This window comes from Melozone crissalis, unplaced genomic scaffold (genome assembly GCF_028551555.1).
Source record: "Melozone crissalis strain CALT ecotype California unplaced genomic scaffold, PUWL_Pcris_2 ptg000007l_1, whole genome shotgun sequence".
NCBI classification, from domain to species: Eukaryota; Metazoa; Chordata; class Aves; order Passeriformes; family Passerellidae; genus Melozone; species Melozone crissalis.
The window spans coordinates 18,982,776-19,007,237 of NW_026535785.1; the positions used below are offsets into that span (position 1 = coordinate 18,982,776).

At 44.2% G+C, this 24,462-nt stretch overlaps 1 protein-coding gene across 3 annotated transcripts in view; it reads left to right on the plus strand.

The window, feature by feature from the left end:
* The first annotated feature begins 2,781 nt into the window (after positions 1 to 2,781).
* Positions 2,782 to 24,462, plus strand: part of CHST8 (carbohydrate sulfotransferase 8) — a 208,348-nt gene continuing 186,667 nt past the window's right edge. For 2 of the 3 annotated variants that reach the window (XM_054296413.1, XM_054296416.1), the window contains exon 1: positions 3,019 to 3,089. The gene's annotated coding sequence lies outside the window, so the exon portion shown is untranslated. Of the gene's footprint in view, positions 2,850 to 3,018; positions 3,090 to 24,462 lie in introns of those variants that run through there. The other variant, XM_054296414.1, reaches the window with a different exon arrangement.

The following is a 24,462-nucleotide window of genomic DNA, read 5'->3' on the forward strand; positions in this document are numbered from 1 at the left end:
TTCTCTTCATTTTTCTCTGTGCTATTTTCTGAGAGATGAATAAAGACTCAGTGTAAGATAAGCTTTCCTATATATAGGATTTAAAAAAAAACTGACCTTTTTTCCCAAATAATTGGCAGGATGGGAGAAATGATCTTTTTCCTAAAGCATTCAAACAGTATTGCTATAAATATCAGGCTCCAAATCATCAAGATAAATAATTTCCAGTCTTTTCCACCAGAAACATTTTACATGCATCCAGGCACCAGAAACAATTTTACAATTAATTCCACTCACCCCCAAATGTTCTCCATCTTTCCATAGCAAACATTTTGAAAATACAAGTTGCATTTGCTGATGACTAAGCAAAGGTAAACAGTCTTAAAAGAAACTAGATTCTATATAGGGCTCTAAGTGACTGTGTGCAATGCATGATAATCAGAAATCCTGATTATAAGCACAGCATCACTAGATCACAATACTGGATTATATGCTGGGGTGTTTCTTTGCACCCTGAGTGTCTGAGTCTGTGCAACTAATAAAACAGGTAATAAACCCTTCAATAAATACTGCCTTTGCTTTAACATGCTTTAATATCAAAATAATTGGAAATCTCATTTCCTAGAAATAACAGAATAAAAATCTTTTATTGTTCTAGCATAAGCATTTACCAAGTGTATTCTTTTCCTAGATAAATATTTCCTTTTTTTGTTTCCTCTTCATTCCACCCTCTCAAAACCAAGGCTTTGTGACTGTTGCTCTTCCTCCTAACTTTGTAATAGTCACTAACCAGCCTCAGACCACAGCAGAGCCACACACATATCTGCTAATAAGCAGTCAGGAGCAGAAACAAAGAAGTAAACAAAAGGGATTCACATTGCCTTCTGTTCCATTGGAGACTGAGAGGGGAAAAAAAAAAAAAATCAATCCTCCAAACACAAAAATAACCCCCAGAAATCAGTGGTTTAAGATACCTTATTTTTCACATTATCAGGAATTTTTTGTAAGTAATGGAGCCAAAATTGGAGAAAAACATAATTGTGAGTCCTGCAGGCAGCAGGGCAGAGAACTCGCTGTCAATGGACCCAGCGTGCCAGGACTCTTGTTTGGGCTTTGTTTTCAAGGTCATCCATTTAAAGCGTTTTTCATAACACAACCTGAATAAAGAATAGAGAGGCACACTCTGCTCACAAAGGCTCCCACACAGATGTGGCAGGGAAGGTTCCTCGTGCCAGGGATGGCCCTTGGAGGACGTTCCCTCCCCGGTCACCTGCCATAGCAACAGACATCGAGCAGGGTTTTACATTTACAGTATGCAACTCACTTTACCCAGTTACAGACTTATTATTTTGCTGTGACAGCTTATGCACCCTGCACCACAGAGAGCAGGACAGAAGGTGCTCAGGTAAAGCAATGACTGCAGTTTTCACATGTTATTCTTCCTTTGAACTCCAAGTGGCACGAATGTGTCTTCCCCTGGAAAGCTGTCACGTGCACCTTCTTTTCCTATGACAATGGAGTTACACAAAGTCTGATCTCAAAACTCTCATTTAAATATTCCATCCTATCAGCAATGAGCTGGCTTGCTTAAGGACTACAGACTTGGGTCCCTAATCAATGCTTTGATAAATAACACCTACTTAGAACAATTGATTGCTAAGGAGCAGACTAAGTGTAATATATTTCTGCTAATCTAGTCACAGGATAAATGTCATAGTTTATTTATAAGACACACCTGAAATTATTCTGAGGGCTGTGGATGGGATCCATCTTGACACACATTTCCCACTGCACAGAGTCAGGTGGAGGTGGGTGGTGGGCACTCAAGGCACCATGTCTGGTGTTGCTTTTGGCAAGGTCCCACTGCCCCCAGGCTGCCAAAACTCAGCTCCGTGGCTCCCTGGCAGCAGGGGCAGCTCCTGGGACCCACACTCCAAACTGAGGAGTGGGTGCAGAGCACAGTGCCAGGCTCTGGGGTCATTATTCAATCTAATTAAACGGCGACTTCATTACACCAGCAATAGCCAGGCATGGCACCAAGGCCTTTCTTGGGGATTACAGCCATGCCCGGATTCTGCTCTCGTGAGACTCTTTATTCTGCTGCACAGTTATGTGGGAAAAGCCTCTCTGTGTTTTAGGGTGGAAAATAGCCAGCAGAGAGTGCAAGAGGACCCTTCTGTGCTGTTACTCCACAGTCCATATGCAGGCTCAAGATAAGGCACCTTGGTGCCCACCATGCCCTGGCTACAGTGTGTCTGCTCCAGTTTGTTCTTCGAGGACACCATCACTTCAATTCTCTTCCAATTACTTCTGTGCTGCCCTTGAGGTGTGTGTTCACAACCGTCCTTTGGGAGCAAGTATGGGCCACCCATCTTCCCAACCAGTCTCAAAATACATATACATTGTACAAACTGCAGCCCGGAGGAGACACCCGGCAGGATGCTTGTATCCACAGAGAGGATACGGAGGAGCCTCCCTTCTCCTTCCCTCCCAGAGACACCCGGCAGCAGGGGCGCACAGGCTTCTCCGCACCCTGCCCGGGACCTTTCTTTCCTCCCTCGGAGGGTGCGATATTCGGCCGGGAGCCGCGCGGGCTCGGCATGCGGGAGCCGGGAGCGCGCAGGGCGGTCACGGGCTCGGCCCGCAGCGCCCCGCTCCGCTGGAACTGCCCTGCAGACAATGCACGATCCGCCGGAGCGGCGGGGAGCGCCCGGCGCCGCCAGAAAGCGGCAAACTTGAGGCGAGAGCACCCCGGGAAAGGCGGCGGCCCCGGCCGGCCCCGCCCGCGCCGCGGCGAGGGGAGGAAGATGCGCCGGGCGCGGCAGGAGCGGAGCGCTCCCCGCCGGAGGCCGCCGCACCTGCTGCCGGAGGTGCGCGCTGGGCGCGGGGCGCGGCCGGCGGCGGGGCCGGGGCCGGCGGCGGGGCGGGAGGCGGGGGGCGGGGAGGGGGGCGGCGGCCTCCTCCCGTCTCGGGCGGGCTGTCCCGCTTCACTCTCTCCTCCCCGCCGAGCATCGCGGGCGCGGAGCCGCGGCTGCGGCGCGCAGGGCGGCGGCGGGAGCGGCGCGGAGGATGCGCTGAGCGAGCGCGGGAGCGGCGCGGCCGCGGCGCAGGTCAGTGGCCAGACCCCCCTGTCCCTGTCCCCGGGCCCGGGAGCGCTTCGCCACCCGCGTCCCCGCATCCCCCGGCCGCTCCCCAACTTTTCCCCGCACCACTTCGGCAAAGTGACCAAACTTGCGGCGGGGCCCCTCGTCCCGTGTCCCCTCGTCATCCCGGCGGTGCGACCCCCTGACCTCAGGGCTGCTCTCCCGGCTCGCGGCGCTGTGATTCCCGGTGCCGGGAATTGCGGGCGCAGGGGCAGCCGGGCGCGGTGCGGTGGCCCCGGGCTGCGGCGCGTCCCCTCCGCTCCAGCTCCGCTCCGCTCCCTCCGCTGCCGGGCGGGGCCGGCCCAGCCGCGCTCGGGCTCGGGGTACCGGGACCATCTCCGGGGAGGATGCAGCCGCCGGCTCCGACGGGCTGAGCGCTCACGGGTACGGGTCTGGCATGGGTTTCTGTAACGAAAATAACGGGTCCAAAGCAAACTAGTTGATAAATGCAGGCATCTCCCTAGACTGGAGACCCGGTTCACGCGGAGTTCATTCTGTGCGAGCAGGAGCGGTATGACGGGACTCGCAGGCACTTTTTAATTTCTGGAGCTACCTTTAGAGAGCAGGGGGTTTCTTTGGGCGCTGCTCTCCCGCAGGAGTGCTGTTCATCACGTCCCGATTGCCCTGCCCCTGCTCGGCCACACGGGCAGCTCGGACCTTGCAATGCCCCTTTACCCCCCAGCCAGAACGGGTGTGTTCAAACCACGGCAAGCGTACAGCAAAGGATGATTTGTACAAGTATGTTCGCCCCAGGGTGCTGGGGATGGCAACCGGACAGCACCCTGCTGACGTCTGGGATTCCCGGGTGCTGGTGGAAGTAGTCAGGAATGATGTGATACCTGGTCATAGCTGTGTCATTAGTTTAAGATTTTTCAGGGATTAGGAAAACCCCTTGTTGTGATTGTATTATATTGCTTTCTGTCTGTAGCTGACTTATGTTGCATGTAGATTAACATGTTTTAAAAAACTCAAAGATGGTCTCTTTTTTAATGTCAGACACCTACATAGAAAATTCTTGTATTTTATTGCAAGATTTAAAAGTTGCAGCTATTAAGAGAATAGGCTGTATCTACAGTACCAGGGAGAGAGGGTGAATAGTAAACCTGAACAGTCTCAGAAATGAGAATTGGAAATGCTGCTGCTACATCTGTTTTGTTTATCAATGATGCTCACCATTTGACAAGAAAGCTATCCTCAGTTTATCCCGAGAAGATTTCATTTTGTCAGATGCCTGGTGTCTCATCAATTCCTTTCATGTCCCTGGGATTTTCTCTTTTCCAGGCTCAGGCCACAGCAGCTCTCTGTGTTGGGGATAACTGTTAAGCTCTTCTTTTGAATTCATGAGCTTCCAAATTAAACTTTTGCTGACACCTGCTACCTAGCCTGGTTGAGCATAATGACAGCGTCACTGGAGCTCTGCCACCAAACAAAGTAAATGGCAACCAAAAATAATTGTAAGGTGCCTGGACTAGGGACCACAATGATTTGGGGGAAATCTGGGAAACTCTGGCTACTGGAAATCCAATCAGAGTCTGCTTCTAATGGAGCTAACTTTCCAACAGCAATCACAGGCAGGAATTAAATCCATAGAGTAGATGGCAACAGAGATTAATAATCATCATCAATTAGCTGATGGAATCAAACAGAACAAAATGAGGGTAAACAAAAACCTGTCTCCCCCTCCCCCTTGAATGCAGCCCCACCTTCATTTATCCACAGTCAAGGCATTTATCCACAGCCAAGGATCTCTCCTGAGCACTGGTTTCAAGTGCCAAAAAATTTAGCAGGTGTCATAACATAAGGTCAAGACTTAATTATTTATATGGAGACATCAATCATCCTGTGGGGATGATTTATTTATAAATCACCAGAGCTGTAACAAAGACAGTGAATTCTGATTTCCTCCTGCTCCTTCCTGAAGGGACCAGGAAGGTCCACACTGTGGCCAAATGGCCTCAGGAGCCTATAGAAGTTTTTGCCCAGCCCCACTTGGAGGAGGCTTTTCTGCTCCTTTTAGATCGTGCAACCAAAATACCACTGGGGAAATCTCATGCATATTTGCTACATCTCAGTAATGAACATTTACTGATTATGGATTATCTGGAGAATTTAGCTTTTTAAACATTATTCAAATTTTTATGTTTATGTAAGCTAATAAGACTGAGGAGATTCAGTAACTACTCTTTGCCTTATGGTATTTGAAAAGAGTGTCCATGGGGCTTAGCTCAGCATCTTCCACAGTTGCTTTTAAAAGACTAAAATAGAATTTTTCTGCCTGAAAAAAACCACCCTGTCTCTACTCAGTATAATGTTCTTTGCTCACAATTAATGCCAAAAATCAATTTTCTAATATGCTCTTTATGTTTCTGCTGAGCACAAACAGGATGGCACAGTAAAAGCTTTTATTGCCATCTGATTAGGCTGCAGTGGGGGTAAGTGAGTGGCTTGGGCCAGCAGGGCTGCAGGATTGCTGTGCTGGATGCAGCAAACACAGAGAGGGGCATGGGATGCTGAGCAGCAGCCACAGTCCTGCTCTCAGGGTCATTCAGGGAAATGTTATCAACTCTGTGGGCAGAAGCAGGATCAGGCCCATTGGGATTTCTGATAGCTGGACAAAGTCATGAACATGCACTTGGGCTGTTCCTTGACCTCCTCTTCTGGGATTTTGATAAAGGGTTAATTACAGCCAGGGACTCTCAGAGATTTGTCCATTTATTTATCTGTTAAGAGGAATCATGCTATTGATATTATTCACATGACTGTTTTTCAGGCAGGGAGGTGATTAACTTTGAGTGAAACTGGTAAAAAAAAGAATATAGGAAAAAAGATGGAAAAGAAAGTTATGGTTAAAATAAGAGCTAGGATAGAAGGTTTCCTTTGCTTTTCCATCATTAGCTTGTGAAGATGTGTAGCCCAAACCCATCAGCTTTGCCATCAAGAAAAGAGGAGTATCCAGGGCATCTCGTGATGCTTCTGAACTTCATGGCAGGACTCCATTTTGGCAAGAGCAAGTCATAAGCTCTCCTGCACATCAATTATTCTGTTCCCACTGATTTTAAAAGAAGACCATTTATCACTGTATTTCAGTGACAGAAATACTAAAATAATGTTTCACTGGGCTTATAAGAGGGTGTGAAAAAGGATGGATGAGCTGGCAACCTCTTCAAGGAACAATTAAGACATTAAGAGGGCAGGAAAATATTTTTAGGAAATAATTAATCAGTGAGAAAATAGGAATTTAGGACCTGATTCGGTTATGAGATATTCCTCAAGCACCCTCTGAATTTTGCTCACAGCATGTGAAAAAAAATGAAGAATTCATAGTATTTCTTGTAGGCAAGACCAGTCATCTGCTTGTGTGTTTTTATGGAATACTGGGTGTATTTATAGCATTTAGGAATGCCAGCAACATTCAATGTAAAGAGTAACAGATGAATGTATCGTGAAACAAGGCACTGGCAAGGCAGGTGGGAAATGATCTCCGAAATATTGCAGCAAGCAGGCTGGGAGAAATCTAGGAAGATGGTAAACATAACAGACCTAGGTAGCCTCAAGCAAAGCCAGGGTTAAAGGCCAGGCTGAGCCCTCTGCACGTGTTCTGAGGAGGGGGAGAGCCAGGCTCCTGTGTGCCAGCCCCAGCAGAGGTGGCCTCCACGCCACTCCAGCCTCAGTGCATCCAAGGGCACGGGTGACAGAAAAATTGCAGCTGAGTGCAGAGACAAGAAAGGAGGGGAATGAAATTGTATTGGCTCAACTGCAAGAAACAAATCACAGGCTTCCCTAATCAGACAGATGATGCCTAACTAGGGCACAACGTGAACCACAAAGAAAGGTGGCAGATTTCACAAATTAGTCATGGCAAAAACGGTGAATTTCACAGCTTGAAGTGAATTCACGTTATAGGATGAAACAGCACAAAGTGATTAAGAGCTCTAACTGATAGGAGCAATAAGCATGTGAGACTTAGTCATCATACAGCAGCCAACATTTGTCTCTGGCTTCAGCTGAGCCACAGGAGCAGCCCTTCAGCCTCCAGCTTTTGAAGCTGACTGGAGCTGGTGGGGACAATCACAAACAAGATCCCACAGATGTTTGCTGGAGTTTTCTGTTTCTGTGAGGTTCAGCCATGGCAGCTGGGAGATGTTCTGCAGGCACAGGCTCTGCTCCCAATGCCACCACTGAAACCTTGGAGCTGTGGCAGCAGGACCAGCAGGAGCTCATATTCACAGCATGACCCCATGGTGAAGAGCAGAGAGGGAAGACAGCTGAGAAAGGTTGGAATGAGGAGCGACACTGTTGCAGCACACTCCCTGCCATGCTGGGATGACCTTCCAGGTCTGACAGTGCCATTTTTAGAGCCACTAGGTGATGGATGTGCCACGTCATAGTAACCACACCACAGTATGCATCCCTAATAGAAAACAACCATTAAACAGTCTATTCACATTTTCTGTTCTTTCAGGGGATCACAACCAGTGTCACAAGCCTCTGTCACGGGTGGTGTTGCATGACTTTTGCTGGTAAAACATTTTAATAGCTGTGACAGCACACTTCCAAGGAAATGTCTGGTAACAGATACTGGAATGTTACCCTTCCACTTGTATCCCTGGTCAGATGAAGATAAAAATTCTGGAGAAAAATGTCACCATCATATCTTAATACTTTTGTTTCAATGTACACCATTCTATCATAGCTATTGAAAATCCATAGAGCAAAATGGAAGCAAAGTGAGCTAATGCCAACCAGGACAAGGCCACCCTGGAGAATTCCTAATTGAAACTTGGCAGTGGGAGGCTGCGGCCAGGCTGGGGCAGTGTCGTGCCCGGGGGTTAACACAGCCTGAGCTGGCAGGCAGGGCCGGGAGCCCTTCAGGGAGCAGAGCTGGCAGCTTCCCACTGCTTTTTGGGGCCGTTCCAGCACCGTGGGGTCCACTGAGCACAGCTGTGTTAATGCTGTGCAGGGAGAAGCTGCTGAAGTTGCCAGGACTGAAGCCACAGAGGAATGTAATGAGGCAGTGCCAGTTACTTCAGATCCCACCTGGAATTTATGAACCATCCACGGGGGGGGGGGGGGGGGGTAGGGAAGCACCTGCACCACAGATTATCCAACATTCACCCTCTGTGCAGAGCCCAGCTACACCTCCAATGCACGCCACAGCTCCACTCCTCACCCAGCACGAGAGGATTTCCAGTTGTACTGTGAAGAAAGACCCTGTTGTTTTACATATTACAACAGTTCTATTATCATTATACGTTGTCTTTGATACCAAGAGTTCTCTTATCATTATAGTGCAAGGATTCCATAGTGCCAGAGTTTCATACCTCCTCAATGTTTCTTACAGGCAGCACCTCTAAGCACTGACTGTTCCTGCTCTGTGCAGCAGCCACCTGACTAGTCACCAATCCACTCTTTTATGCCACTGTTCTTATTGGCTACAGGTGTTGCCTGTTATCATCTGGCCTGCTTCTAATCTTTAGTAATTGATTCCAGCTACAACTCATTGGGGGATAAGATTACATTCTACATTACCTTCATTTACCCATACTGTGTCCCCCTACAAGACCCCAAGTGGGATTGGTCACTCTTGAACAAATACAAAGTTTGAAAAGAATTATCATTTCTAAAGCACTTGAAAGGAATGCCCTTGGAGCGCTGGTAAGGAACTAGAAAAGACTTTTAAGAGGGCAGTCAGGGTGAGACCCTCTTCTCCTACACTGATTTTGGAACCTGGCAGGTTTTAAGAGATCTTTCAGTTACATTTTGCAAATCCATGCTAATTTGATGTATTGAAGCTCAGCACTGTGTCAATTCACTGTCAAACCAGTATTAACTAGGCATTTTTGGGGAATGCTTATATCTCAAGGTCCATTAAATATGCAAACCTGGCAATTATTTCACCACCCTTAAAATACTTAATTTGAAATGTGCATCAGAGCACCCATAAATGGTCTTTCAGTCTTCATCAGAATGAAGCCTCCCTCTCTTGAAAGTGCAAGTCAGAGTCCTGGTGGCTGTGCTGGCGATGAACACAGGAGGCAGGGGGGCCCAATGCTGCCTGCAGTGCTGCCACAGAGAAGCACAGCCTCGTTAAGTCTGCTAGGGCCTGATCTGCCGAGCACCATTCATTCACACAGCAACCAAGCAGGATGAAGTCAGGCAATGTTAAGTCAATGGCCATCCTGGAGAGAGCGCTAATTACTCACCTTGGTTGGGAGAGGTGGCTGGATCAGCTGCATGAACTTTCTGAGTGCTTTTTAAACTTTAGTGCTTGTCATCTGACAATTCACTTAAAGCTAGGAGCTAAGTAAAAGTTGCTTTATTTTTTAACAGTTGCTAATTTAGCCAGAGCTGCAAAAAATCCTGGTCTTTAAATCTGGGTTCCTTTAATGCCTGCACAGAAACAGTTGGAGAGAGGTGGTTTCTCCTTTCTCCAGTGTGGTCCTCAAATACAGACCCAATCCTCTTCAGGGTTGGGAGAATCACAGCAGTGGTTAACTGGTCACATGTATATTAAGATGACTGACTTCAGGCACCTACGTTTGAATATGGGATTTAATATGCCTTCATTTTTATGTCCTGAAATGGGGAAACGACTTAGCTCAGAGAAGATCAATTAATTTTTGTGTTGCTTTTAAGTTCTTTAATGGAAGATGTTACATAAATTATTATTTAATATACTTTAACAGGTTTTTTTGCATGAGCTGCTTGATCTGCTTAGAGCATATAAATCAGTATGAGCTGCATTAGTAAAGTAAGTTCAAAAATCTAAAGAGTACATCAGAAGTTAGACTAGTGCATAAAAAGAGCTAAAAGCTAAGTTTCTCTTTCATTGGCAAAAAGCAGACATATTGGGGGTTTTTGTGGACCTTTAGACTCCTCATTTCTCAGGAATCACAAAATCCATTTGTGAAAAGATCTAGGAAATAAAGAAAGAAATTGTACAAGTGACATCCTGGTCAGTAAAGCATGTGAGTCTGCAGGCACACAGACAGGACGATGCCATGAATCTCCCCTTTGTGCTGCAGTTCATAAGAGGAGTTATTTTCTTCATCTGAGCAGATGCCAAAGGCTCAGAGAAGGGCGAGCAGACAGAATGCAGCCCCTTTCTTGTAGCAGAAATGTATTTGCCTCTGAGAGAAGAGAAAAGAGAGAAGAGAGAATCCCCTCCTAATCTGCAGTGATGAAAACCCCTTCATCTGGGGGTTATCACAGCACTGGGTGCAAGGCAGAGCATGACCAGCTATTATTTCATCCTTCCATCCCTCAGTCCAGAACTTTTTCCATCCTACACAGATTTCCACATCCACCAGTTCTAGGGAAAGTTCCTTCCCTGCATCTCTAAGATATACAAACACTTACATGCTTTTTTCCATCTTTCCCAAAAGCAGATTTTATCACACTCACATTCAAAAACCTCCCTCTTCAACTACAGAAGCTAATTTATTACTTTTCTGGCTTTTCTTCTCAACCATTATTCAGATCCCATTGTTAGTTTTTCTTCCAATAATACCAAAGCCCTGTGACAATGTTTTAAAGAGTCACTTATAACTTACTAGCAAAGTAATTCAAAATCTGCCTGTTAGTTATGGCTGTGTGATCCACCCAAGGAAGCTGCTGTCCAATAAATTACTGAACTGTCTGCCTTCACACAGTGCTCCCCAAACTCTGCAGCATCTCTTCCCTGCTTTCTATCACCTAACTTAGTGCCAAAACAAAGGATGTTTCAGCAGCTGTTTCAGCACTTAATGCCAGTATTCCTTTGCAGACTAGGGGGAAGGGATTTCCTTTCAAAATGCCACTCTCCCACTGAGACTGGCAGTAGTATTATCTCACATCTTTAAATACCAGTCTTGGAGTTATTAGTGTGACAGCAAGGTGCAGAGATTTTATGACACAGAAAATTTACAATGAACAATTTCTTTTTTTTTTGTTTTCAGCATTCAAAATCTAAAGTTACTTTTGAATCCTTGAATTAATTAATTAATCATTTTGTTATAAACACTGTAATTGTTTAATGCTTTGGAATAGCACTGCCCATATTGTTTCGTGTATGCTGCCACTCCTGCAGGTCTCAGTGTCTCCCCACAGCATTAGATGTTGTATATCCTCCTAACACATGTGAGTCTACAGCTCACATAAAGCTCTTCTATTCTGTGCCTTACACAGGAGAGCTACTGCACTGATAGCAGCCAGTACATAGTACCTATAAATAACAAATCATCACACCTGCTTGCACTGTGTTCTTCTGATACATTATTAACCTCTGGTGCAGCACTTTTACTTCAGAATACTAGAATCAGCTTGTTATTCTACCTTTAGTTTACACTGGGAGAAACCTCAGCTCAGGATAATGTCAGGAGATTATCTGAGGTCTCTGTTATAGTAGCAGCATGTGTTGCTAGCACAGAAATTCATCTGGTTTTCATAAATATTTGATAGGGCTCTATCATCCTCATCATCATTTGGGCGGGTTGGAAGAGGATTCCCCCCCATGATTGCAGCCCATTTCTGAGTTGTGGTGGAAAGTCAGTCGGTGATATTTCAATCACAGAGTTCTTATAACAAATTCCATTCAAATGCTCTCTGAAAGGGAGTTAAGGTTTCATCCTGCTGCTTAGAGAATGATATGCTAAATGCAGCTTCCCATGGGCTTGGCTGCAGTCCAGCACTTTGTAATTTATAGTTCTCCTTCTGAGTTCTGGCTGTGACCTTGGGAAGTTCTCCCACATTTTGCTAGAGCACCATCCCGGAGCCCTCACTCCTTCCCAGGAGCACAGGGCAGCTCCTGGGACATCCAGGGCAGGTGGGAGCAGCAGCACAGGGGAGTGCTCATTGCCTCTTTTTTACTATTAGGAGCAAATCATGGAACATTGTTCTTAAATGACAGAAATTATTAGGTAGCTTCAAAGCATGAAATTCATTCACAGAAGAGGTTTAAATTATATTAGCCAAAGGCGTTTTCTGCAGAGACAGCCACAAAACAGCTCTAATTTGAGATCTCCAAACAGCTGTTGTGCCCTATGTATTTATATTGAAAAAATAACCTGGAAGATTATGTTAACATGCAATTAAATTTAAAAAAAAGTTTTAACATAAATACTGATCTTATTGAGAGCATACAGGGGGTGCCTAAGAGGCTTTTCTGAGAAATGTGTGTGTCCATGGCCAGAGGAACTGACAACCCAGATTGTAACACATGCCACTTTTAACAGAAAAATTGTGTAATTGAGAGAAATTATTGCCCCTTGAAGATTACATTCATTATAGATTGTAACAGAGATATGTCTTCAGAATGACTGCAGTTCCCTTCAGTTAAAGAGCTATTCAGAAATACCAGTTTGAGCTCATGGACGTAGCTGCAATTGTTTTAGCAGAGTTAGTGAGGGAAAGCAATTTAGAGGAAGGTACAGCAGACCTATGCAGCTCTTTTGTTTTTTTATTCTTTCCAGATTTTTCAAGGACATATCTTCTGAAAGTACTTGTTTGTACTTACCCATTTGGATTCCTTAGGATGGGGAATAATTTTAAAATAAAAAAAGGATGGCTTTTAAAATAATGATTTTTAAAATTATTTTTTTAAAATTTTAAAATCATGAGAGAAGTATCTTAGACTTTTTATTTCACCAATTGCTGTGGATTTTCTGCAAAACAAGTATTATGGGTGTAACTTTGAATTGTAAGAAAAACAACTCTTCATTTTTTCATTTGGTCTTCAAAGATTACATCTGACATTATTTATGATTGGCATTTACCATAAATGAACCTTCTCTGTAACCCAGTTGTATCCCAGTTGTATCTCTTTTGAAGTGCTTCTTCTATTACCTGATGTGAAGACATCAGAGAATAATTATGTTAAGTAGTTCTTTGTAAACAATAAACCAGCAAACCCAAGAGACTCCCTTTGCTAGGTGTTCATCACCAAGACACCACTGGCAAAACCCAATACCATTGTGCTGTAAACATTCATCAGCTCCTTGGACCAATCTAAAACTGGTGGCACTCCACTGGAGAACTTCAGCAGAAATATGTTTGGCTTTTTTCTTCACTTGTGGCCCAACTCCAGTGCAATGTTTGGCTTTTTTCTTCCCCTTGTGGCCCAACTCCAGTGCAATGTTTGGCTTTTTTCTTCACTTGTGGCCCAACTCCAGTGCAGTGATTCCACCTGTGGGCAGTGCTCAGAGGGGATGAGCTGTGTGGGAAGGCCCCAGGGCAGTGGTGCTGTGTGTGCAGAGACCTTTGCAGCGGCGCCCCGACGGGAAAGGACAACTGGCAGTATTTATGGCAGGTTTCTGTGCTAAAGGTTTCTGTGCTCTACACTGAGTATTTATTCTGGCAGTAGCTCTAATTGTGCTGCAAACCACCCTGAGTGCTGGTTGCTGTGTGCCCAGGAGTTTGACTAGAAGCCAGCCAACAGTGAGCTCTGTGATAATGGTTCATCATTTCGCCGCAGGAGCCCCATGCCCGTGGGTAGCAACAGCCTTCCTGCTTCCTCCCACGCTCTCTGAGCAACCAAATCCCATCTCCAGGGTGTCTTCTGGGCTATAAACTGCTGTTGTTTATTATTAGCACACCGTGAATGTGAGGTGTGTATTAGACACCTTTCTCTCACATGTTAGAGAATTAATATCAGCCTGTCTCCAAGCCAGCTGACCCCATTCCCATGCATTTCCAGGGCATAGGAGTAGTGGGGAGAGCTTGTGCAGAAGGGATCCACTACCAGAGTTCATAATTTCCTCCAGGAAATGTCTTCCCTTTGCAAAGTCCTGCTCAGCCATGAGGATCTCCTCATTTTTTCAGTGGAACCCAGTCAGTGTTGGCTTTTGCAGTGCTCTGAGCAGAGGCAGTGGTTTCTTCCAGCTTTTCAGTGTTGCAGAGTTTTTTGCATGATCATTGGCATTATTCATGCACACCTCCAGCTCCTCATCCTTAAGTGACTTTGAGACTTCCTTCTATAATCCATCATATCTGCAGCCCTCTTGGCTGGCCTTGCCTTAGTAACAACTGCATCTTCTCCCAGCAGTTCTCCTGACACCTCTGTCAGCAGGACAGAAAGCTGAGCTCACTAAGAGGGGACTGTGTGGAATTCATCCACATTTGGATGGGAAGGGAGGGTGCATGATGGATAAAGGAGATATGTGAGAGAGCATCAGTGGGAGCAGCTGGGCTCATTCACAGAAGCAGCTCTGCCCTGTAATTCGATGTATCACTGTGTGCCATTAACTGCAGCAGTGCCTGTGAGACCAAGAAATACTCCTTCCATCTGAGCTGGCTCCTGTGTGTCTGATCAGAGCCCCTCTGCTTTTTCCAGCCATAGACCATCATCTCACTGCTTGCACAAGCCTGGCAGTAATGCCACACTGGGACCTTCCCTGCTTGGCTGTTCAACTGCCCTGTTACTGTCTTTTCTCAGGGCTTCTTTTCCCCTCTAATATCTCACCTAAACTTTTTTCTTTCTTAGCTTCAGGCCATTGCTCCCTGGCCTACAATTTTCTGAGACTGTGAATAACTTCCTTCATTTCTGTTGTTCCTTTGATATTAGACCGTGGTCATGTTCACCCTGAGCCATCTCTTTCACTGGACTCTGAATTTGGCTTTCTCAGCCTCACCACATGTTATGTTCTCTAATCTACATGCCATTGTCCTCCTTTGTTTTCATCTTCTTTTGAAGTTTGGTTGCCAGAAATACAGAGTATCATGCTTTTAGATGGCTGTTATTTGTACTGACTTACATGCACTTCCCACAGTTAGCTGTATTTTCTTACCCAGAAAGGCTATTTTTGTTTATGTTGGTTTACTTTATGAAATTATCTCTCTCCTCTCCAAATTTAATTTTGCAAACGAAAATATATGAAATAACTCTCCATTTTGCTGCCAAGGTACCAACAGAAAGCAGTAAGACTAAAGAAGGCAACTGGTTATAAAGTTGCCTTTTCAACTAAGTTCAGTTTTTGTTTGCTGCAAAAGCTTTGTGGGAATTCAGTGCAGTTTCTGCACAGGTAACAGAGGCAGGACTGTCCTCAGGGTTATCCCTGTGCCATGTGTAAGGGTCTCTGCCATTTTGGAAAGTACTATCAGCTACCTGTACCCAGACATTCAGTTTCTCCAGTAACATAATTTCTTGTGATTTATCACCAAAGTATGACTTTGTGTCCTATGGGAAGTTCTAAGTTTGGGGTTTTAAGATTTAAAAAAATCTCAGTTTTAAAACTTGTCACGAAATACAAAATTCTTGGGAAGGAAATTCAGTTTGGTGAAAGCAGGAATGCTCCATCCAGATGATTTTGATCCAGCCTGGGTGCTGTGATTTGGCTGTACTGATGAACCTCCCCTTGCCTCAGCTCGGCATCCCACAGGAGCTGCCAGTCCCAGCCCACCCTGCCCTGAGCTCTCCCCAGCAGACCCCAGGGCTCAGCCAGCACCAGCTTCCACCACCCACCACTGCCTCTCTTGCCTTGTTGCTTTCCCTAGATAACAAATCTACACCTTTTTTTACACAAATATAAAATGCAAAAAGCCTCAGGAAAAGGTTGTATCCCATCATGGAAATGGAGATCATGTCTGGGAGTGAGATCTTCATATGGTGAAAGAATTGCAGCTCCCCAGAGCAACAGGGAGGTTGAGAAGAAGGGAGAAATTTGAACCCAAGTTTGTAAAATGAGGCCATATTAAGATTTCTAACAATGTCAAAGATCTGAAAGATGGAACCAGCTTCTGCACTGTAGCACGTTGGGCTCTGGGGACCTGCTTTGGATGGATTTGGTTTCTGCACATGTGCCATTCCCTGGCACTGATGGTGTCCCTCATCAAACACAAGAAGCCAGCAAGCAGCACTGCTTTCCCAGCCTCTGCCTTGTAACCAGTCCCTTGGTTTGCTTACTCCTTTATTCTGTGAATCCACTGGCTCTTCTTGTCCTGGGCTTGTAATGAGTTTGCAATTAGGGTTTCACTTCTGAAAAATCATGAGAGAAAGAATACCTGTAATAATACTGTTTTTAAAATAACTAATCTACAGTTCTACATTGAATTATTGAAAAAAAAATCCTCCAATAACTATTAATGGCAATGCACATGAGGACTGCTGATGTAAAGAACAGGACAAACTTTCTAGAATATCTCCTATCTTTGTACTCTATAAATATTTATTTGTAGCAATAGTGCCGATTTCACTGGCACCTCAGCTCACTCTGTGTCAGCAGAGCCGTGACAGCTTCACAGGACAATACCAAGTGAAAAGTAACATCTGCAGAGCCCCTTCCTGCCAGAAGAATTGGCCTCTGAATAATTTTTCTTTTTAGCAGTTGAACCAAAATCAGTAAGGGGAAGAATTGCTTCAGTTTTCCAAAAGACAACTCGAGTGTTTCATTTTTCTCACTGAAACAGATATCTTCAAAATTAAAACTTATTTCCAATACAAAAATTACTTTTTTCTTGTAAGTGTCAAAACAAAACATTTGGATTTTTTTTTTAAAGTTCAGAATAAAGTTTCTCATGTTTAATTAGCTGCTACCCTCATTAACAAAAAAAATCAAAACCCAACAAATAGTTCATAAAACACATAATAAATGAAAGATCCCAGCAAGCCTCAGCAAAAATTACAATGAAGTAATTGCCTTTTAGAAGATCAGTGTTTTTAATGGGCACTGAAATGCACTTTAGAAAGTGGCTGTTGCATCTTTTAGTTAATTATTAAATTCAAAATACTTGAAATATGTGTTGTAAGATTATTTTAATTTTCCCGGCAGAGACAATGACAGTTCCTGGATGATACTGCACCAAACTGTCCTCTTTAATGACATTTTCTTTTTAATAATCATTGATCCACACAAATTTGTGTGGATTGTCGTTCCTAAAGAGGAGCTCATCACTTACATTGCTTGTGAGAGCTGTGTCAAGGGCTGAGCATGGCACAGAGGATCTCCTGCTATGCTTGTTTGCCATATAATCACATGATAGGTGGATATGATTTGGATTCTAATATTTTGTGGCTGCTCTAAATACCACAGTGTACCAAAATGCCATGTCTTTTGTGTGCTGACGTGTGCTGACAGCATTCTGAAAGGGAAGGTAAAATCCTGTGGTGAATCATAAGCAAAATAAACTGATTTGGAAAGCTGTATTTCCTGTCTGTCCCCAAGAAAAAGAGCCTCACATCTCCTTCTCCACCCTGTTTGGGCCAAAATATCACCTTTTTCTTAGGTGATTGTTAAAAAGGTTGACCATTATAACCCAATTGTTGATGCAATAGGAACACAAAGGTGTTTGCCATCCTTCAGCACATGACAGGGATGGCTTATCCTGTCTGGGTCCTCAGCATAACTGTTCAGGTTTGACACTGGCACAATGCCAGTGCCCCCATGAAAATACACCTCCCTCCCTGGCATCTGCTGTGAGGTGATACCCAGGAATAAGCAAAGCAGGCTCCTGCTTAAAGAAAAAAAGGAAAAAAACTTTATTAACTAAACTACAAAAGCTAAACTACAAAAGAAAAAGGGGAAAAAAACACAAGGAAAAATGAAAACTACACAGAAACACTTCCTTATCCTCCTCCCACCAAATTCCCGAGTACATTTACATTTCCAAAATTATCCACACTCGGTCTGGCACCACCCTTTAAAAAAAATCAAATCTTCAGCTCATAAGGGATAGACGGAGTCCTTCCTTGTGCCACGGACTTCCTCCTTTCCATGCCAAGGTGCTCTCACCACCTGGCATGGGATGGGGCAGGGGCCTGCCGTCAGGGCCTTTTAAGGATGCCTCGTCTCGTTCCAAGCAGAGCACAGTCACATCCCTGGGACCTTTGTCCCCCCCATTTCTTCTATACCCCCTGGGGCCGAGGGGTCTCAAAACCAAACTCTCTTGACTCCGAGCCTCCGCTTCCCCCTGCAATACAGCCTCTGCATCACCAGGAAAGAGTCCATGGATATACAACAAAAAATTGCCACTCCATCTTCCTCCATTCCTTCAACATCTCTCTTTCTCTTTGCCAGACCCCCTTACTAGCCAGTTTCTTCCTTCATCTTCCACTCTTATCCCTTTTCTGGGAAAGGTAATGTTCTATGAGGCTTTCACTATCCACAAGAGTTAAAAGCTCTCCCAGGCGGCCGGACTGCCCGCTGCCCCCTCCCCTTCTCCTCCAACCGTGCTGCCGGCACATGATATCAAGTTTCAAGGTATACAGTTCTAGCACGGGCTGCATTCTCTCCATCTCCAAAAAGGGGGGGGGGAGGATAAACGGGTCGCTCAATGGTCCGCCACCCTTCCTCCGAATCCGGCCAACTGGGCCGGGGGAGGGAAACGCAGCACCTTCACGCCGGAAATCCCAAGAGGGCTCTGAAGGACAAGAGCCCTGCTTTAACTCCTTGGGTTCGTAGTCTCAAGAGGCGGATCCAAATGCCCCACTGGTCAAACCAGGTGCTCATCTTAAAATCCGACCACCCATTGGTAACCACAGCAAAACAATATATCCCAGATGTCCCATTTCCGGTCAAACCACGACAATAACCCAGGGAAAGGCTGTGCTCTGTGCTGAAGGAGCAGGAGGGCAAGGCAGGGTGACAGAGGGCAGGGAGAGGCTGAGGAGCCTCTCACACAGTCCATGGTGAGACACCAATCCATTCTGCCTCTCCTGACCTCCTGTTTCTGACATTGCTCTCAGCGTATCCCTCCCCAGCCGCCACACTGACTGCAAAATGCACTAAATAAAATCAGGCAGACAGCAGCCCATGAGCCTGCTATAGGCAAGAAAAGAGAGATCTGGGCTGTCCAGGGGCCCTGGTGAGGCAAAGGGGTAAAAGGGTGCAAGAGGAAGGTATAAATTCAAGACCTAGAGCTGAGACTCTAATACAGGAGTAAGAAGCCAGATGAGCTGAAAAGGGAGCTGGCATCCATGCTCCAAGGGATTCATGGAGAACAGAAGGCTGCCTGGCTGTTAAAGTGTCCTTTCAAGACACAAGGAGGATGGGAACAGTTCACAGCAATTCCCAGTGGCAGAGACAGGATGAGACTCCCACAGGCTGCACCTTGAATCAAAGTGTGGCAAAGCCTTGCTTTTCCCTCTCGCTGCTCTAGGTCTTGTCCTAGAGTCACCTTGAATGTTATGAAAGCAAACACCTTCTGGAAATGAAATTGTAACTTGTGGTATAAGAGCACACTTGAAGCCCTAAAAATCCAGGGACATTACAAAATCTTGTTTTAGTGGGTCTGGTCCTAAGGAGCAGCTGTGGCTTCCAGCTGTTATACAGAGCCTTGAGGCATCATCCTCTTTATAATTTTTAAAAGAAAATACATCAACACTTTTGTGACTTCTTCCCTTTATAGGGGGAGGAGATGGGGAAGGTCTCTCCTTTCTCAGAGAATCCCCTGGATTAAGAAAAGGGAAATCCTTTAGGACTCTCCTAGATACCATCACTTACCATCACTACGCTTACTCTTGTCTAGAGATTTCCAGCAATTCTCATAGATTAGTGCCCCCTCAGGACAGTTCTGCTCACAGACACATAATGCTCTGCTTTCCCCTTCCCTCAGCATCTCCCCTGAAATGGTATCCTTGGGAAGGAGAAAGGTTTACAGTTCTTCCCCCTTTTTTATCTTGTAAGCTGTACTCGTTCTCTGCTGCTACACAAGCAATAAACCAGGCACACAAGCAGGGATTGTCTTAGCAATATTCCATTTCTCTGTCAGACTTTAGGTCAGGTGATAATTTTGGATGAGGTACTGTCTGCAAAGACAATGAATGCAAGAAGCCATCCTTATCCCAGCAAGGGATAAACTAGATGATCCAAGTGATTTTCTCTGTCACTATCTATGTTTCTGCTATGGGATAAACTGCTGGACAAGGAGAAGGATTTATTGCTTGGACTGCAATGATGGATGCTTCCAAAACAGCTCAGCTCAGGTTATCTCCTCATAAGGGCAGTGTGTGTCCAGCAAAAAAAGGGATATTTTGCTGCTGTGCAGAGACAACCTGGAGAGCACAGCATATTCTCCCTGGAGGATGTCACAGATGGCAAAGATTCTTGGTGTGGATGGCTCAGGTCTTGAATATCAGCTGGAACTTGAGGCAAATTTTGGCTTTCTTTGTTTTCAGCCTTTCTGGGACATATTTCATTCGAGAATGAATTCTTAGGACTTGTGTTCTAAGAAAGCTCTAGGAATACTGAAGTAGGAGGAGAGTTCTGGGGAAATGCATGGATTACAGCTTTTTCCTTGAAGCCTGAACCACATTCACAGCCTGTCCATGACCAACCTCAAAACAGGAGGAAATTTGCAGTCCTGATACCAGCAGAAAACTCCTCCATGAATCAGTCTGTTTTTAAGATCCTCTTCATTATACAGTAAAGGTCTCATAGGTCAGTCTGTGTTGTTTTACTTTTTAAATGAGAATGCCATAGTCCAGCTCATAACAACAGTGAGGTACCAGCGCTCAGCCTTGTACATTTGTTTTTCCAGGCAACTGAAGAAAAAAACCCCTTTAGTGGGTTCAACAAAGGGAACCAAAGTTAATTGTTTATAGTATCCAGACATGAAGGTGACTCGTGGATGTTTATACTTCCCAGACTGGGAAATGTTATTCAAGGGAGCAGGATGTTTTGAGCCTACAGCATCCTATTTTATTTCTGTAAAATAAAACTCCATAGTATCACAGGGTCAATAGTTTTCTTCTGCTGTTAGCCCCTAAATTCTATTAAGGAATTCTTGAATATTCTTCCCCTGCCTCTTTTCCCTTTTTCTTTTTTTGTTTGTTTGTTTTGGTTGTTTGTTGTTTGTTTGGCTTACCAGATATAGAAATGCTTCTCTTAAAACTTTGTAGTCAGTGAGTGTCTGTAGCTGACACTGGATAAAGTTGTCATTATGATTTAGGATTTCACTGATTGTGCTTTATTATTTTTATATTTTGCAAGAGGTTTTTAACTTTCCTTTTGTGTGTTCATGGAATTGTTTAAAGTGAAGGGGTTTTGCCATACTGAAAAGATATTGAGCAGAGCCTGTTGTTATTACCATGCAAGCCAGACAGTCTGAACAGTCTTAGTCAGATGTAAATGCACAATTATAAATCACCATGTGAAGGGGAATAGCAATCACTGCATTTTGATCTATCACCACAATACTTTTCATATAAATATACTGATCAGAATAGGAAATTTAGGTGTATTTTCTGTGTCTTTATGCAGTAAACATCTCTTTGAAGCACCATTTGTGCTAGACATCAAGAGTATCTCTGAATTAGAACAGCTCACAAAGAGATGGTGGAAGCCTTATGCACAGCAAAGGGATTAAAAAAAACCCACAAAAATCCTTCTGGGTGGCAGAACTGTGTAGACCAGTAAAAATTCTACAAACTGGGGTGTACAGCATGTGTAGGTGTGTAAATGTAATGCTTAAATAGTTCCCTCTGCTTCAAACAGAAGGGCTGTCCTGGGAGCTATGGGGCAATCAGAGTTTAGTTCTTACTTTGCCATGGATTTCTGTGGTATTTTCTGCCAGTCATTTAATTTCATTGTGCCTAAGTTTCTGCATGTGTAAAATAAATCCTTCAAATACAATTGGATCAGCTTCATACAGCAAATTACATCTGATGCTGAATCATGTCTTTTATCTCTCTATCTGCCTGCTTATTTTTATTGTGAGCTCCTCAGGGCAAAGACTATCACTTGAAGTCTCATATATAATAAAAGTGTCTTTAGCACCACAGATCCCGTTCTCGGGGACTGGAAGCTTAGGGTAATAAAAATAAACAAATGTGATCAGCCATGGGAATTAAAATAAAGTATCCAAACCAAAGAAAATCTATACTTATGACCTTCTCTCATGAATATACTGGCCCCCAGAACAGATACACTGCTCAGCTGCATCCCTGGGCAGATGTAAAACACTTCATTGTTTGGCCAATTGGATGTGTTAAGAAAAGCCTTCTTGCCACAGCAGACCCACATAAGAATAAAATAAAGACCATAGTCTAGGAAATGGGGTAGTTCATGTTTCAATGTCCTTAACAAGGGCTTGGAAAGGAACATTAATATTCCTGAATCTCTATTTTCATTTGTAGGAGCAGGTTGGCCAGTCTAAACAGAAAAATAGGGGCGGGAAAAAAGGATTTTTCTGGTGATGCAGACACTGGAAAAGAGAACTGAGAACACAAACAGGTCTGCCTGTTTCCAGAGCCAGGGCTACCAGCCAGGTTTTGTGGCATGCTCACACAGCAAAGAAAGACTTATTTTAAAAGTTCTATTTCTTAGAAGACAGAAGCTAAAATTTTATTCCTACTGAAAATGTCATCTCCTGATACAGAATAGAGATACAGCCTGAACAGGAACATGACAGGGATTTGGTCTGCTGAGCAGTTTCAGAGGATGTTTACCATACTTCATCTGGTCAAAAAACTGAAGAATGGCAAAGATGGAAATATTTTCTTTGTTTAATGCCTCTTTTTGCTAGATTTGAACATTATTTGCAAATACATACAGAGGAGATAATAGGCCTATTAACATGCTTGAGGATGGTGGGAGGAGGTGAGGGGTCACTGAGGTCAGTCCCTGCAGGTTAAGCAGGAGCCCTTTGCTCAGACAAAGCTCAGTGTCTCCCATTTAAGCTGGTTGCAAGTGCAGAGCCCAAGGTTGTGTCCTAATGATAAGCTCCTGGTACACTGCTCATTATTTTTCATACATATTAAGCTCATTTTGCTCCCAGAAGAGGTCTCTGGGGTCAGCAGACACCGGTGCCTGCTCCCTTCTTTGGCATTAATGTCTGCAGCGGTGGGGGCTCAGCAATTCCGCTTGCTGGTCCCACATTTTAAAGAAAATTATTTTCTTCCAGAAAAGCATTTCAGTTCTTGCAATCAGTGCTTGTTTCTGTAAATTAAGGAATTAATTGTGCCAAATTGTTCTCCTCTTCTTCTCTCTTTTAGGGTTATTTGCAATGTAGCTTATGCTACTGTCAGTACATCCCCTCCGTGCTTTACAGGAAAATGAAATCATTACACACAACACAGCTTGCCAGACCTCTTTCATAATCACACACTCTTAATTGGCATGTAAGCACCAAGATCCCTGTAATACATGCAGTAAAATGTCTCTGACTCTTTTTTTTTTCTGCCAGGTTGAAAGGTCAATGAGAGTATTTTTCTTTAATTTGACAGGCACACAAGAAATAATGCAAGACTCATTTATGGTCAGGTAATGCACAAAGAAATCTATAAATCAAGCTAAGGGGAATATTAGATCATGCTCATATCTGAACCCATCTGGCTTAGTTCACAAAAGAATCAATATGAGGCAGAGAGCTCAGTATTACTCGTGATTTATGCTCTTGCATCTAAGGGGAGAAACATTTGCAATTTTTAAGTCTCTTCATCTGAAACAAAAGGTGAAAAAGAAACTGTGGTTGGCTATTCCAACACAGGCAGTAGGTAAGTGATGTGGTGACAGATTACAGCTGCAGGGGGAAGGGATGCTTCATTCTGCTTAATGACTCAGCACATTGTTTTAGTGTTTTTATCTTCACATCCTTCCCCCCACAAGATTATCAGTAGAGAGGTATTAAGAAATAAAATTGGCTAGATTTCCACAAGTTTGATATTTGTAAGTGAATTGCCATTGATAGTTCACGGGCTCAGTACCGTTAGAAAATACAGCACATTGTAGCACAGTTTTCTTCACTGTCTTCTTTCAAATATTGCTTTCACTAATAAACCCCCAAACACCTAAAAACGTGGTATGGCTAAATATTAATCCTGCCCCATACCATCGTATACACATAAGCTTTTGATCCTTTTGTGAACACCCAGGATTTACATGAAAGATTTCTACTTCTCTCCTACATCTCTCAACTAAATAAAATCTCCAGTTGGCCTCGAGTTGAGCCTCCCCAAGAGGCAGGAGGAGGAGTGTCAGACAGCACTGCTGAATGCTGCACCAGGGCAGGGGTGGGAGGCACAGGCAGAGCACAGATCTCACAAAGCAATTAGGGTATGAAAAACACACTGCAGTGATGGGTGCCATAAAAGTGTCAGGGGAACTGGGGCAAGTAAAACATCCATTTCAGCTTCAGTGATTTGTTTTACATACACTGCTAATATCCTTCATACAAATACCAAATGCAGTTTAATTTCAATCTTGGAAGCCATTTAGGCTAAAGCGAGAGCCTGACATATTTTTCTCCCAGCTAATGTGTACAAGAAGAATCAATAAGTTTCCCAGTATAATTTGATGAATTATTACATCAGACATTATTGATCCAGTCAAAGAAGAAGGAGGTCAAAATAATGAAAATCAGTTGGTTGTCATTAGAAATGCTTGGGATATTCATTTGGAAAAGGTTGATAACTAAAATGGTCTATGGGCTT